We start from the raw sequence: 13,009 nt of genomic DNA on the forward strand, positions 1-13,009 counted from the left end.
TTTCCAGAAGCCAGGGCACATTGCAAGGGATTGCACGGCTCCAAAGGTAGAACCAGTGGTGAATGTAACTAGGTAACACTCTGATTCAACATGATTGTGAGATTGCAGGTAACACTCTAACTGTATTTTTTGATTCGGGGGAAACCCATTCCTTCATTGCTATGGATTGTGTGAATCGTTTGATGTTATTTGTTCTTGTCTTGCCTTTTGATTTGGTTGTTTCCACACCTGCTAAAACTTTGACAGTAAATTCTGCATGTTTACATTGTCAAATAACTATCCAGAATAAGGATTTCTTGGTTAATTTGATTTGTTTACCTCTACAACCACTCAAGGTCATTCTCGATATGAATTGGATGTCGTATCATTATGTGATCTTGGATTGTGCTCGCAAACTGGTTATTTTCCCCTAACCAGGAGTTGTTAAGTATCTAGCTGCTAACAAACTCGGAGTGTCACTAAGAGAAGGAACTCATGAGTTTTTGTCTTTGGCTAATGTGGAGGCAAAGATAAATGTGAACATAGAGGATGTGATGTGTTTCAATGAGTACCGAGACGTATTTCCAACAGAAATTCCCGGATTGCCACCAGTAATGGAAGTGTAATTTTTCATTGATTTGCACCCAAGAACCGGGCCTATTTCAATTGTGTCGTATTGAATGTCGCCATTGGAATTAAATGAGCTAAAAGGCCAAATTGAAGATTTACTAGAGAAGAAATTTATTAGACCAAGTGTATCACCATGGGGAGCTCCGGTGTTGCTAGTTAAGAAGAAGAACGGAAGCTCGCGCTTATCTGTGGATTATAGATAGCTTAATAAGGCAACTATTAAGAATCGTTGTCCTTTGCCACGCATCGATGATTTGATGGATCAGTTGAGAGGAGCCACGATACTTTTGAAGATTGACTTAAAGTCGGGTTACCTTCAGATTCAAGTAAGGGAAGGGGATATTCATAAAACTGCTTTCAGAACCCGTTATGGACATTATGAATATCTTGTTATGCCGTTCGGAGTTACCAATGCACCAACAATTTTTATGGACTACATGAAAAATATCTTTAGTCCATTCCTAGATAAATTTGTTGTGGTGTTCATTGATGATATATTAATTTATTCAAGGACTAAGGAAGAACATGGAGAACATTTGCGCCAAGTTCTTGAAATTTTACGCGAGAAGCAATTGTATGCCAATCTATCAAAGTGTGAGTTTTGGCTAGAAGAAGTGAATTTCTTAGGACATGTGATAACCAAGGAAGGAATCGATGTGGATCCAACAAAGATTGAGATAATTCTTGCTTGGAAACAGCCTCAGACTGTCACTGATATACGAAGTTTCGTAGGATTGGCAGTGTATTACAGGAGGTTTATTGAAGATTTTGCTAAGATTGTAGCTCCATTGACACAACTTACTAGAAATGATCAACTGTTCGCATGGACGAAGAAGTGCAAGGAAAATTTTCAGTTACTAAAGAGAAAGTTGACAACCTTACTAGTATTGGTATTACCGCAATCAGAAGAACCATATGAAGTTTACTGTGATGCGTCTCACCAAGGTTTAGGATGTGTTCTGATGCAACACAAGAAAGTTGTAGCTTACGCCTCAAGAAAATTGAAGATTCATGAAAGAAACTATCCTACTCATTACTTGGAGCTTGCTTTTGTAGTTTTTGCATTGAAGATCTGGAGGCACTATTTATATGGATGCACGTTCACAGTGTTCAGTGATCATAAAAGTTTGAAATATTTGTTTGATCAGAAGAAATTGAACATGCGCCAGAGACGATGGATGGATACTCTCAAGGATTTTGATTTCACACTGTAGTACCACTCTGGGAAGGCCAATGTAGTGGCTGATGCGTTGAGTAGAAGAAGTGTGTTAGTATCTTCGACAGTGATGGCCAGACAACAAGAGTTGTGGGAAGCTTTTAGAGACCTACACTTGAACGTAGAGTTTGCACCATGAATTTTGAAATTTGGAATGATTAAGATTTCGAGTGGACTACTTGAAGACATTGTGAATTCTCAAGATGACGTCTTAATTCAAGAGAAGAGGAACCCAATAGTGCAAGGGAAGACAACTGAGTTTAAGATCGGACCAGATAATATTTTGAGATGTAATGGTAGGATTTGTGTACCAGAAATTATAGATATGAGGAAAACAATTTTAGAAGAGGCTCATAAGAGTAAATTTAGTATTCATCTTGGAGCAACAAAGATGTATTAGGATTTGAGGAAGAATTATTGGTGGCCAAGAATGAAGAGACATGTAGCGGAGTATGTATATCAACTTGTTTAACTTGTCAGAAAGCGAAGGTGGAACATCAGCGACCTACTGGAATGTTGCAACCTTTAGATATACCTGAATCGAAGTGGGACAACATTTCCATGGATTTTATAACTAGATTTTCGAAAACAAGGAGAAAGAATGATTCTATTTGGGTGATAGTGAATCGATTAACTAAATCCACACACTTTTTACCAGTAAAGACCATCTATAAGGTAGATAATCTAATCGAGATCTACATTGCTAAGATTGTGAGATTACACGGAGTACCGTCGAGTATCGTATCAGACCGTGACCCAATGTTCACATCACATTTTTGGGGAGCATTGCATGAAGCGTTGGGAACGAAACTAAGATTGAGTTCAGCTTACCATCCACAAACGGACAGGCAGACTTAGAGGGCAAATCAGTCCTTGGAAGATCTATTGAGAGCATGTGTATTAGATGATAGAGGAAGTTGAGATGATGTACTTCCGTTGGTTGAGTTTACCTACAAAAATAGTTTCCACACAAGTGTCAAACACCTTTGTGTTGGTATAAGGACGGTGAAAGTATGATTGTAGGACTGGAGATGGTACAACAGACTACAGATAAAGTCAAGAAGATAAAAGAGAAAATGAAGATTTCACAAGATCGTTAGAAGAGTTATGCAGACAAGCGTCGCAGACTTTTAGAATTTGAACATGGTGACCATGTATTTCTAAGAGTCACGCATATGACTGGAGTTGGTAGAGCTTTGAAATCGAAGAAATTGACTTCGAAATTCATTGGACCATATCAGATTTCTGCACGAATTGGACATGTTGCTTATCGGATTGTATTGCCTCCGATACTGTCCAATATTCACGACGCGTTTCATGTGTCGTAATTAAGGAAATACCTTGAAGATCCGTCTCATGTGATCGAACCAGACACAATTCAACTGAAGGATAACTTGTCATTCAAAGTATTACCTGTAAGAATTGATGACAAGAAGATTAAGCGATTGAGGAACAAGGATGTTTCATTGGTCAAGGTGATTTGGAGCCTAATTACTGGAGATCCGACTTGGAAACTACAGAGCAAGACCCATAGTAAGACCCATAGTTTTAAATTCTAATTTATGTATTTTGGTATAGAACTCTGAGGCTTTTTAGCCAAGTTATTGATATTTTGTGAGTGTAATGCCCAAAAATATCTTTTTGATGCCCCAATTAAAATTCTTCGTCGATAAATAAATTAGATTAAGTACGGTGAATCGTTTGCCGAAGAACATTCTCTTGCTTTCTTTTGCTTCTAGAAAAGAAGCCCAAGGCTTGGTGGGTGAGAAAGAAAAGAGCTCCCAGCTTCCATCTTCTTCTCTGATTCGAAAAACGAAGAAAAACGGTGTGAGGGGTTTCAAAACCGTCAAACACAAACCTCCACATTTCTTCTAGATCTAAGCTTTATTTCGCGAAGAGATAGAAGTGAAAGTTGCTCATCTCCCCGCTATGGTGCTAGTGAGTCAACTTTGGAAGCGGCGACGCGAGCAGAGATTTTATCGGAATTAATTGTGGTACCGTAATCGCTCGTTAAAGCTACTGTTAAGGTAAGGGCACCTTCCAAACTTTTAGCTTGCATATACGATGCTATATGTGTATTTGTGGAGTTGGAATTTTGGAAATCTGGACTTTGCCCTCATATGAGAACCAGGATCATCCTACCGGGTAGTACCCTAGAGATGGACACGTAGTTAGACATACCTGACCGGTGCTGTGTCAGAAGGATCTTGCGGGGCGCGTGGAGATCACCCGGGTTGTATAATTTTTGAAGCATGATCATATTAGATGGTTGTATAGGGGATATATGTCTTTCTTTTGTGGATGTATTTATTTCAATTTGGAAGATTGTACCTATACCTCATATTGTCAGCTAGAATTTTATTTTGATGGGTCCATGTACCACTTTTTGATGTGACGTGGGGGAGTTAAAATTCTTGGGGCAGTGCTTTTGCAATGGTGTCTGCCGAGAATACCCCAGGGGTATGAGCTATGTTGGATAGGTCTCACAGCCCAGGTGTATTTTGCTATTTAAATACTTCGGATTTTTGTTTCGAAAACTATTTACGATGCTTGTAAATATTTGTTGACTTTTGTCGTTATGTTACGACTTAAACATTTTATCCAAAAGTATTTCTTTCTTTATTTCTGAAATTTGATTTTTGATTTTTTTTTTTAGAAAAACGGGCTATTAGAGAGTCTGTGTTGGATCCAAAGGTAGAGTTGGTATGCGCCATCAGAGCAAAATCTGCTTGCATTTCTTCTTGGGTTTAGAATCTTTCCTTTGAAGTTTCCCTTTCTCCATATTTGGACAGTCTGACTTGATATGTCCATGTTCATTGCATCCATAACAGATATTTTTCTTGTCAAATTTTTCATCCATAGCAGGTTCATTTCCTCTTGTTGTGCCATATCCTCTTAATTCTTCTAGATATGAAGGAAATCTCCTCTTCCTCTGAGTTTAGCTTCTGATCATATGAATCACTATCCTTTGATTTTGATGTTGCATTTAGAACCTTCTTCTGCTTGGATTTCAAGGCGACAATATTGTTCTTCTTCTTGGGTCCAACTTCTTCAAGCTCAATTTCATGTGATTTAATAGAGCTAATTAATTCTTCCAAGTTAAGAGTATTCTGATCCTTTGCTTCTTGAGTGGCAATGATCTTAGGTCTCCACTTGGGTTTTCATAAACAAGTTTAATGAAAAAGGTGAAGTGATTAGAAACAAAGCAAGACTTGTTGCCTAAGGCTAAAATCAGTAAGAGGGCATTGATTACAATGAGACATTTGCTCCAGGGACACAAGGCTACAGTCAGTTGGAGATAAACTTGAGAGAAAAATCACTAGTGGTAACTGCACCTTTCAAGGTGACAACTTAACATCAACACCAGAGGTTGAGTACATTTCAGCAGCTGGCTACAAAATCCTAGAATCAAACATTCCCTTCTATTGTGATAACACTTCTGCCATTTTCCTAACCAAAAATCATATCCTACATTAAAGAAAAGCTAAAATAAGATTTGATTTAGATTTATAATTTAAGAAAATCTAAAATAAGATTTGATTCAAATTTATAATTGAAGAAAATCTAAAATAAGGTTTCATTCAAATTTATAAATGAAGAAAATCTAAAATAAAATTTGATTTAGATTTATAATTGAAGAAAATATTTGACCAAGTTAAACAAAAGATATGATCAATATTTGAAGAAGATTTGATCAAGATTTTTCTACCACAAAATATGAACAATATCAATTTGACTAAACTATGGGTATAATCAATCTAAAGAATTTAAAAACCCAATCTGAATAAAATAACTTTAGAATTAATCCAGAAGAACTGCTTAGATTGGATTTCAGAAAAAAAGAATTGGTTAAAGAACATATTATCAAAAAAACATCTTGTTCAGAATTATTTTTTAATAAGATAATGGTTGACCAAGCTTGGAATGAAGATACAATTCATAATCAAATAAGGACTAAATTGAAGCCTTAATTTTATCTATAAACAGATACTCAAGGTTGAAGTAGAAGATCATCGAAAATCAGAAAAGAATAGAAGTACTCATAAGCTCAAAAATTCAAATTCATCTTAGAGTTCAAAGAGAGAAACACATGTTCAAGTTAGAAATATTTTCTAAGTATTTTTTTCTTAGAGTGTGAGAGTTATTATTATTATCAGCTGTTAGAAGCAAACACTTAATGTTCTAATCTTTTGTATCCAGCCCAATAGTAGTTTAGTTCCTTCTTCAATCTTGGATTGTTAGATTTTTAGGAGAAGACTCAACTTGTAGGCCCAAGGTGGTTGGTTCTTCAAAAGTCTTAGGTTGTGAGGTTGTTTGGGAAGACTGGTTTGGAGGTTCAGGTGCTTTGTAATTCAAGGTATTTGAATTTGTGGATTAAAGCCTTCTAAATGAGGGGTCTGGATGTAGCCAAGTTAGTGGTGAACTAGGATAAATCCATGTGTCCAATTGTTTATGCTTTCATTGTTTGCTGCCTCTGAATACGATTGCTTCTACTCCAAGTAAATCCCCAAAACCGAACCAATATTTTTTAATAAATTATCAAAAAGTTATCATCTTTGTCAAACACAATTCAGCCCCCTTCTCGTGTTTGCACCTTCAATTATTGTATGAAAAATTCCATCAAAGAAAATTGTTGATCCCAACTACCTCTAAGAATCACAACACATACACGAAACATATCCTCTAGGGTATGAATAGTCATCTTAAACTGACCATCAGTTTGAGAATGAAAAGATGTACTAAGCTTCAAATGAGTTCCCAAAGCAATTTGGAAAGACATCCAAAATTGAAGAATTAAATGAGCCCTAAAGTTAGAAATAATAGACATCAGTAAACCATGCAAAGAGACAATTTCATCTAAATAAATTTTAGTATATTGAGATTCAATATAAGTAGTTTTCACAAGCAACCAATGTGTAAATTTGGTCAACTGATCTATAATCACCAACACCGAGTCATACCTCTTTTGGGTTTGTGGCAATCTTGTGAAAATATCCATAGTGATTCCTGAAGTAACAATGTCGATTTATAAGAAAAGGGATTTGAATTGTAAATGTTCCTATTTAAAATTCCCTGTTAAAAACATATGAAAATAACTGAAGATTTATCTTGGTTGTGAAAAACAGAAAATAGAGAATGTTCTTGGTTTCTGACCAGAAAACGAAGAACGTTCTTGGTCAGTTAAATCAAATATTTAACTTGATAATCAAGCATAATGAAAGTAAATAGATAAAGGAAGAGATATCACACATAAATATATCTTGGTTCACCCAATTCGGGTTACATCCAGTCCTCACATCCGTGAGATTTTTCACTAAGTATTCAAAACAGATAATGTTCTTGGTTTTTTTACACCACCAATCCAGATCAACCTTGATATGTTACAATCTTCACCTTTCAACCTAGAAAGGATTTTTACAATCAGCTTTCAGCCTTGAAATGATTTTTACAAACACACTCAATCTAACATAAAAGATAGACTTGAGTTACAAATGATGTGTATGATAAAAGTGTTTGGGATCTTAAAACTTCTCAACACTTGTTTGAGATAAATGAAAGACAAACTCAGTATATAATGATCCAAAGATATAGTGAAGAGAGCTGGAGTTTGCTTGAAGAGTTTTTTTGACTTGTTACTTGAACAGGTGTTGATAGATTTGTAAATTGAACTTTTGCCTTCATCTTCCAATTGATCTTCAATTTATAGATGTTAAAAGGCTTTGAATATTCAGTTTAAAATGAATATATCCATTGGACACACTCCCCAAGTGTTAGATATATTTTAAAGCAATTAAACATGTGTTTATTTGCTGTCTAGAACGTTCTTGACAAAACGAAGAACGTTTTTGCTTTTGGGTTTCATGGAAAACGTGAATGAGTGAGTGAATGAGTTGTCACATGTCAGTTGGCACTGTTTTGAGTCAGGTTTATGCAGAACTTTCTGCATAATATTGTAAGTACATTGTACTTGTTTCCTTGCTCACAACTCATCAATTTGGAGATCAATCTTAATGTTGTTTTCCACCTTTGGTTATTGATCTCGAGTTCTAGTTTTCACAAATGATATGAGCAGTCTTGATATTTTTTAATATGTGGTTTATACTGTGTAAAATTATATGTTTTAATTCTGTCTTTAAAAGAGAATTAAAATCAGAAAGTTCTTTTGTAAAAAACAAGAACATTCTTCGTTTCTTGTTTTGTTTGAGTTTTGAACTTTGACAGCTATATATGTGTCAGTCCTTTGTCTCAGAAACATGATGTGCTTTATGTAAAAAGGTGAGCAGCAGTGTCATTGCTGACATGGTTGTCCTTTCTCATAGCTCATCTATTTGGAGATTGATATTGATGTTTTGCTTTGCCTTTGTTGATCCTCTTTGATCGAATCTATCCAAAACAATCTTGTGTAGATTATTAACTTCCAATGTGATGAATAGTGATGCTTTTTAGTGTAGATAGATGTACTTTGGTAGCCCAGATCAATCTTAAATTAGAGCAGATTTTGCTTTTCCAAAGCTGTGAAAATGGATATCGTTCTTCGTTTCTGTTTTAAGTGATTGCTGGATTTGGACAATTCTGACAGCTGTTGCGTGCCAAGCTTTTCTGTTTTGTACGTGTGTCAGTGATGCAGGGACTTTATCATTTTTGTCTACTTTGTACTTGCTTACTTTAGCCATCAACTTTGAGGATTAGTCTTGCTTTTTATTCTTGATGCATTGCTTTGCTTTTTGTTGATCTTATGGAAAGAATCTGCCCAAAATGATCTTGAGTATATAATTATGTTCCTTGGTAATGAATACTGGTGATTTGCAATGTAGATTGATGTATTTTGGTAGCCTAAATCAATCTTGAATTAAAGAAGACTTTGTTCTTTGTAAACCAGAATGTTCTTGGATCAATGCTATCAAAACCTGAACATTCTTCGTTTTTCAGACTGCTGTCCAGAATGATCTTCGTTTTTGACAGTCAAGTTGGAGAATGTTCAGATCTGTCTAGTCTTGCTAATTATTGATCTTCTCTATTTGTGATTCGAGTATTTTCTTTGAATCTTATTATCACAGTTTGTTCCTTGTCGAGTGTTGATGATATTGATGTAAAATCCAAAGGCTAAAACTTCTTTTAACTAGTGGAGATTGATTGATCTTGGAGCTGTGATGATCATTCTTGAAACTGGAGAACATTCTCCATTTTCCAGATTTTGTTAAGAATATTCTCCTTTCTTGTTTGTTTAGTTTCTTGCCTTTTTATGTAGATTGATTTGCTTTGTTTAAATCCTATCTTTAAATTAATACACTCAAAAGCACAAGTTAAATTAACATAACATTTAGAACCATAATTAACCTTTGTTAATTAACTTTTTGTTTGTGTTCATCAAAACATTAAATTGAGATTTTGTCTCAACAATTTCCCTCTTTTTGATGATGACAAACTTGTTAATTTTGATTCTAATTTTAATCATAGAGAGCTTAAAAGCTCCCCCTTATAATATGCTTTAGATTTTTGAACCAACATAAAATCTAAACATAAAATCTAAAATAACTATCCCCCTTTGTCAACACAAAAAGAATGGGGAATACAAAGGAAGTGCAAATGTAGAAATCAATAACATGAGTATACGACATATAAAAATCATGTGTTTGATCAATGCATTCATATAACAAACTTGTAAGTTTGCATAACATCAAGGAACACAATATGTATGATGATCAATATTGCAATCAAGATATGGATAATGATAATAAAAGCAATATCACATAATTATATTCAAGCATTTTAACACACTTGAAAATCTTCCAATGAATATATTCTTCTCATTTTTTTTTTAAAATGAGTTGACTTCAATTTTAAGAAAAGAAAATTTTCTAAAAACTCCCCCTGAATATTATGAAATTAATATCCTTTAATAATTCAAAGTTCTATCAAACAAGTAATATGCCTCTTTGTTCTTTATCCTCTTTCACAAGAGACAACATTTTGATCTGAACATGAACATACTTACTTGTTATAAATAGATCCATTTTTCATTTTTAAAACTAGAGAGAATGAGCAGATATATGGAAGCAAAATAAGATGAATATAATATCATTTCAAATATATTTTCTCTCTTTACAAAACATTCTTATACTAAAGATGTTTGTATTTTTCAAATGGATCAAAAATATACCAAGAGATTTGCTCACATTAAAAAAATTATTTTGTTACAACATTTTTGCAATCACACAAATTAATAATAAGACACATGTTGAAGGTTACTTTCATTTGTAAGTGTGTATGAGATTTTTTATTGTTGTTATTTCTATCTATCATGCTTAAAATATATTTAAACACTTGAGATCAATTTTCACAAAAGAAATAAGCAACAAATAAGACTCATTTGTAAAGACATATATAAATATGCCTCAAAATGCTCAAATATCAATTTTTGACTTCATGCCATTGTCTTTTTGGATTAGTTTTGAGTTTTAAAGCAACAAGAGACACACATCATTTTCATGAAGACCAAAATATATTCTCTTGTTGAACTCCTTCAATAATAAATCCTAAACAAGGATATATATTTAAAATATATTGAAGAATGATATTTTTTTTTTTAAAAAAAAACAACATTATAAACTCAAAAACAATAACTTTTTTAAAAAAAAAGCCATATGCAAAAAATAAATTATACTCAATTATGAAGCAATGTATAGACTACTCAATATATGCAAAATATTTTAAGATCAAGATAGAGAATATTTTTAAGGACATAAAGAAGTGAATTTGTAGAAAATGATGTTAATTCATTTAACATGATATTTTGAATTTATGATAAGGATTTGAGTTCCATGAATGAATTAAATAGTAATCATGTTAGGATATACCTTGATAAGATCCAAAGCAGCACTTGAATCAGACAAGTGGACACTGTGAACATATGTTGTTAAGAAACGAAGATTGTTCTTGTTTGATCGTCAAAACATTCTTCAATCCAATTTTGGACAACATCATCATTTAAGTCCAAATTATGTGTGGCATGCATTATATTCATGTAATACTGCTCCTGGGTATTCTTAAAGAATAATTTTAATCCTTCCAGTGACAAATCAAAAAATGTCACACATTTTCAAGGATCTTCTTAACCATTTCCAAATTAATGCTTTATTCCTTTCTTCACAAAAGTGCCCATCCAATAGGATGACTGCGCCATAATCAAGTTTATGTCGTACACAACGCCCTGCTGCTTGATTTTAAAGCTTGAAATGCTTGGTGTTAGTACCACTCATTTTCACCTTTAACAACAACAATTTTGGTACCATATAAATCCCTCCCAATTAGTTCTTTCAATAAATTGATCATGAGGAGATGTTTTGGAAGAAATGTAAGTAGTGAGGTAGGTGTAAAAGTGCCAAATGACAAATATTCAAAATCATTTTGAGGTTGTTGATGTTCTTCAACCATATCATCATGATAGGAAGCATTAGTTTTAATTGGATTCAACATATTCACTGTCAAGAACATTCTGCTCGTGTGGAGAATGTTCTGCTCTTTGTGGAGAATGTTCCCCTCTTTGTGGAGAATGTTCTAGTATGAACCTCTTTGCTTAAATTGATCTTTCTCTTAGATTTTTTTGTTTAGCAACTTCATGATCAGAATTTGGAGATGATATTTGAACATTATCAAGTTTTTGATTTATCCAAATTTAACATTTTACTTATTTTTCATCACCATCCTATCTTTCAACATAAAAATCAACATAGTCATCAAGCATAATATGCATAATTCCATATCTAGTTTGGCCCTTGAGATTTTACATTCTATAATATTTGTAGAGTATTCAGAAAATATACTTTGATGACATTTTAAAATAAATTTGCTCATACTTTCTTTATCATGCAAAAAAGAGTAATGACATTCAAAAATATCAAAGTATGATATATTTTGCTTTCTATTTTTCAATAAATTCATATGAAGGTGTGTTAAAAATATTTTCCAAGATTAAAAACATGCCAAACAATTTTTATGGATTCTCCCCAAAATTATTTTTCAACACTTGATTCATTTTAAAATTATTCTAGCCATTTCTTGTAACTAATTTTTTTAAAACAACTTCATATTGTTGGAAAGTTCTTTGACAAGCAAATCATGTGAAATATCATTTACATCAAAGAATTATTTTAAGAATGATGTTTCAAATTTCCCTTGATCATTTCTTATAGAAATGACAATTCTTTTTAAAACTCTTAAAGACATGATTTTGTTGGAAATTCATCTAAGTATAAAATATAGTGATTTTTCTTTAAACTGAAACATGATGATGTTTATTTTACATTAGCCATGTTTGGTTTTAAAAAATAACTTAAAAATCAATTTTACAAAGTTATCTTTCACATATCAAACATCCTTAATCTATGCAAAAATTATTTCAACTAATGATACATGTGCCTTTGATTTGTTAATGTTTCCAAAGGTTATAGACTTTCCAAATGTTTGTAATCAGAGGAGACACCATACTTTTCGATTCATGTATATTGAGCATGCCTTGTTCATGTATCAATGTTCTTTCTTGATTGTTGGATGATGTTCCTACATCACAAGTTAGTAATGATTTTGGTACCCATATTTATTTGGGTCTTTGATGGTTAGTATATCTTCTTCTAGAAGATTTTTTCTTATGATAACAATTTGATTCAATATGACCACTCTTTGAACAGTAAGAACACTTATTTTTTATTCTAGAAGAAATTTCTATTATGAGACAAGAACGTTCTTCACATGAGTGAAAAAACGAAAAACGTTCTTCGTTTTTTGAAAATCTTTTTGCTTTGAATTCTTTATCCCTTTTTTTTTGTAAAAACATATGGAATCAAGATGTCCAATTTTGTTACAGTAAGAGCATCTTATATTACCTTTATCATCCTTCTTTTTTGACACAAAAAAGTTTTCACAAAGGTTTTCATTTTGAGAAGTTTTGAAACGTAAATCATCTTTGTCACATATCCCTTCTTCAAATATCATGTTCTTTTGAAAGGTTTCAGTGGTCTTTACCAAGTTGCTTAAATCATTTTTCAAATCAAGAACATCTATTTTTAAAGATGTGATTCCTTCATTAGTTTTAGAACATTCTGGAATATGATTTTGTATGGGTATCTCATTGAAAATATTTTGTTGTTCAAACATTTTTAAATTAGATTGCTGCAGGCTTTGAAT

This window comes from Cicer arietinum, chromosome 5 (assembly GCF_000331145.2).
Source record: "Cicer arietinum cultivar CDC Frontier isolate Library 1 chromosome 5, Cicar.CDCFrontier_v2.0, whole genome shotgun sequence".
NCBI lineage: Eukaryota > Viridiplantae > Streptophyta > Magnoliopsida > Fabales > Fabaceae > Cicer > Cicer arietinum.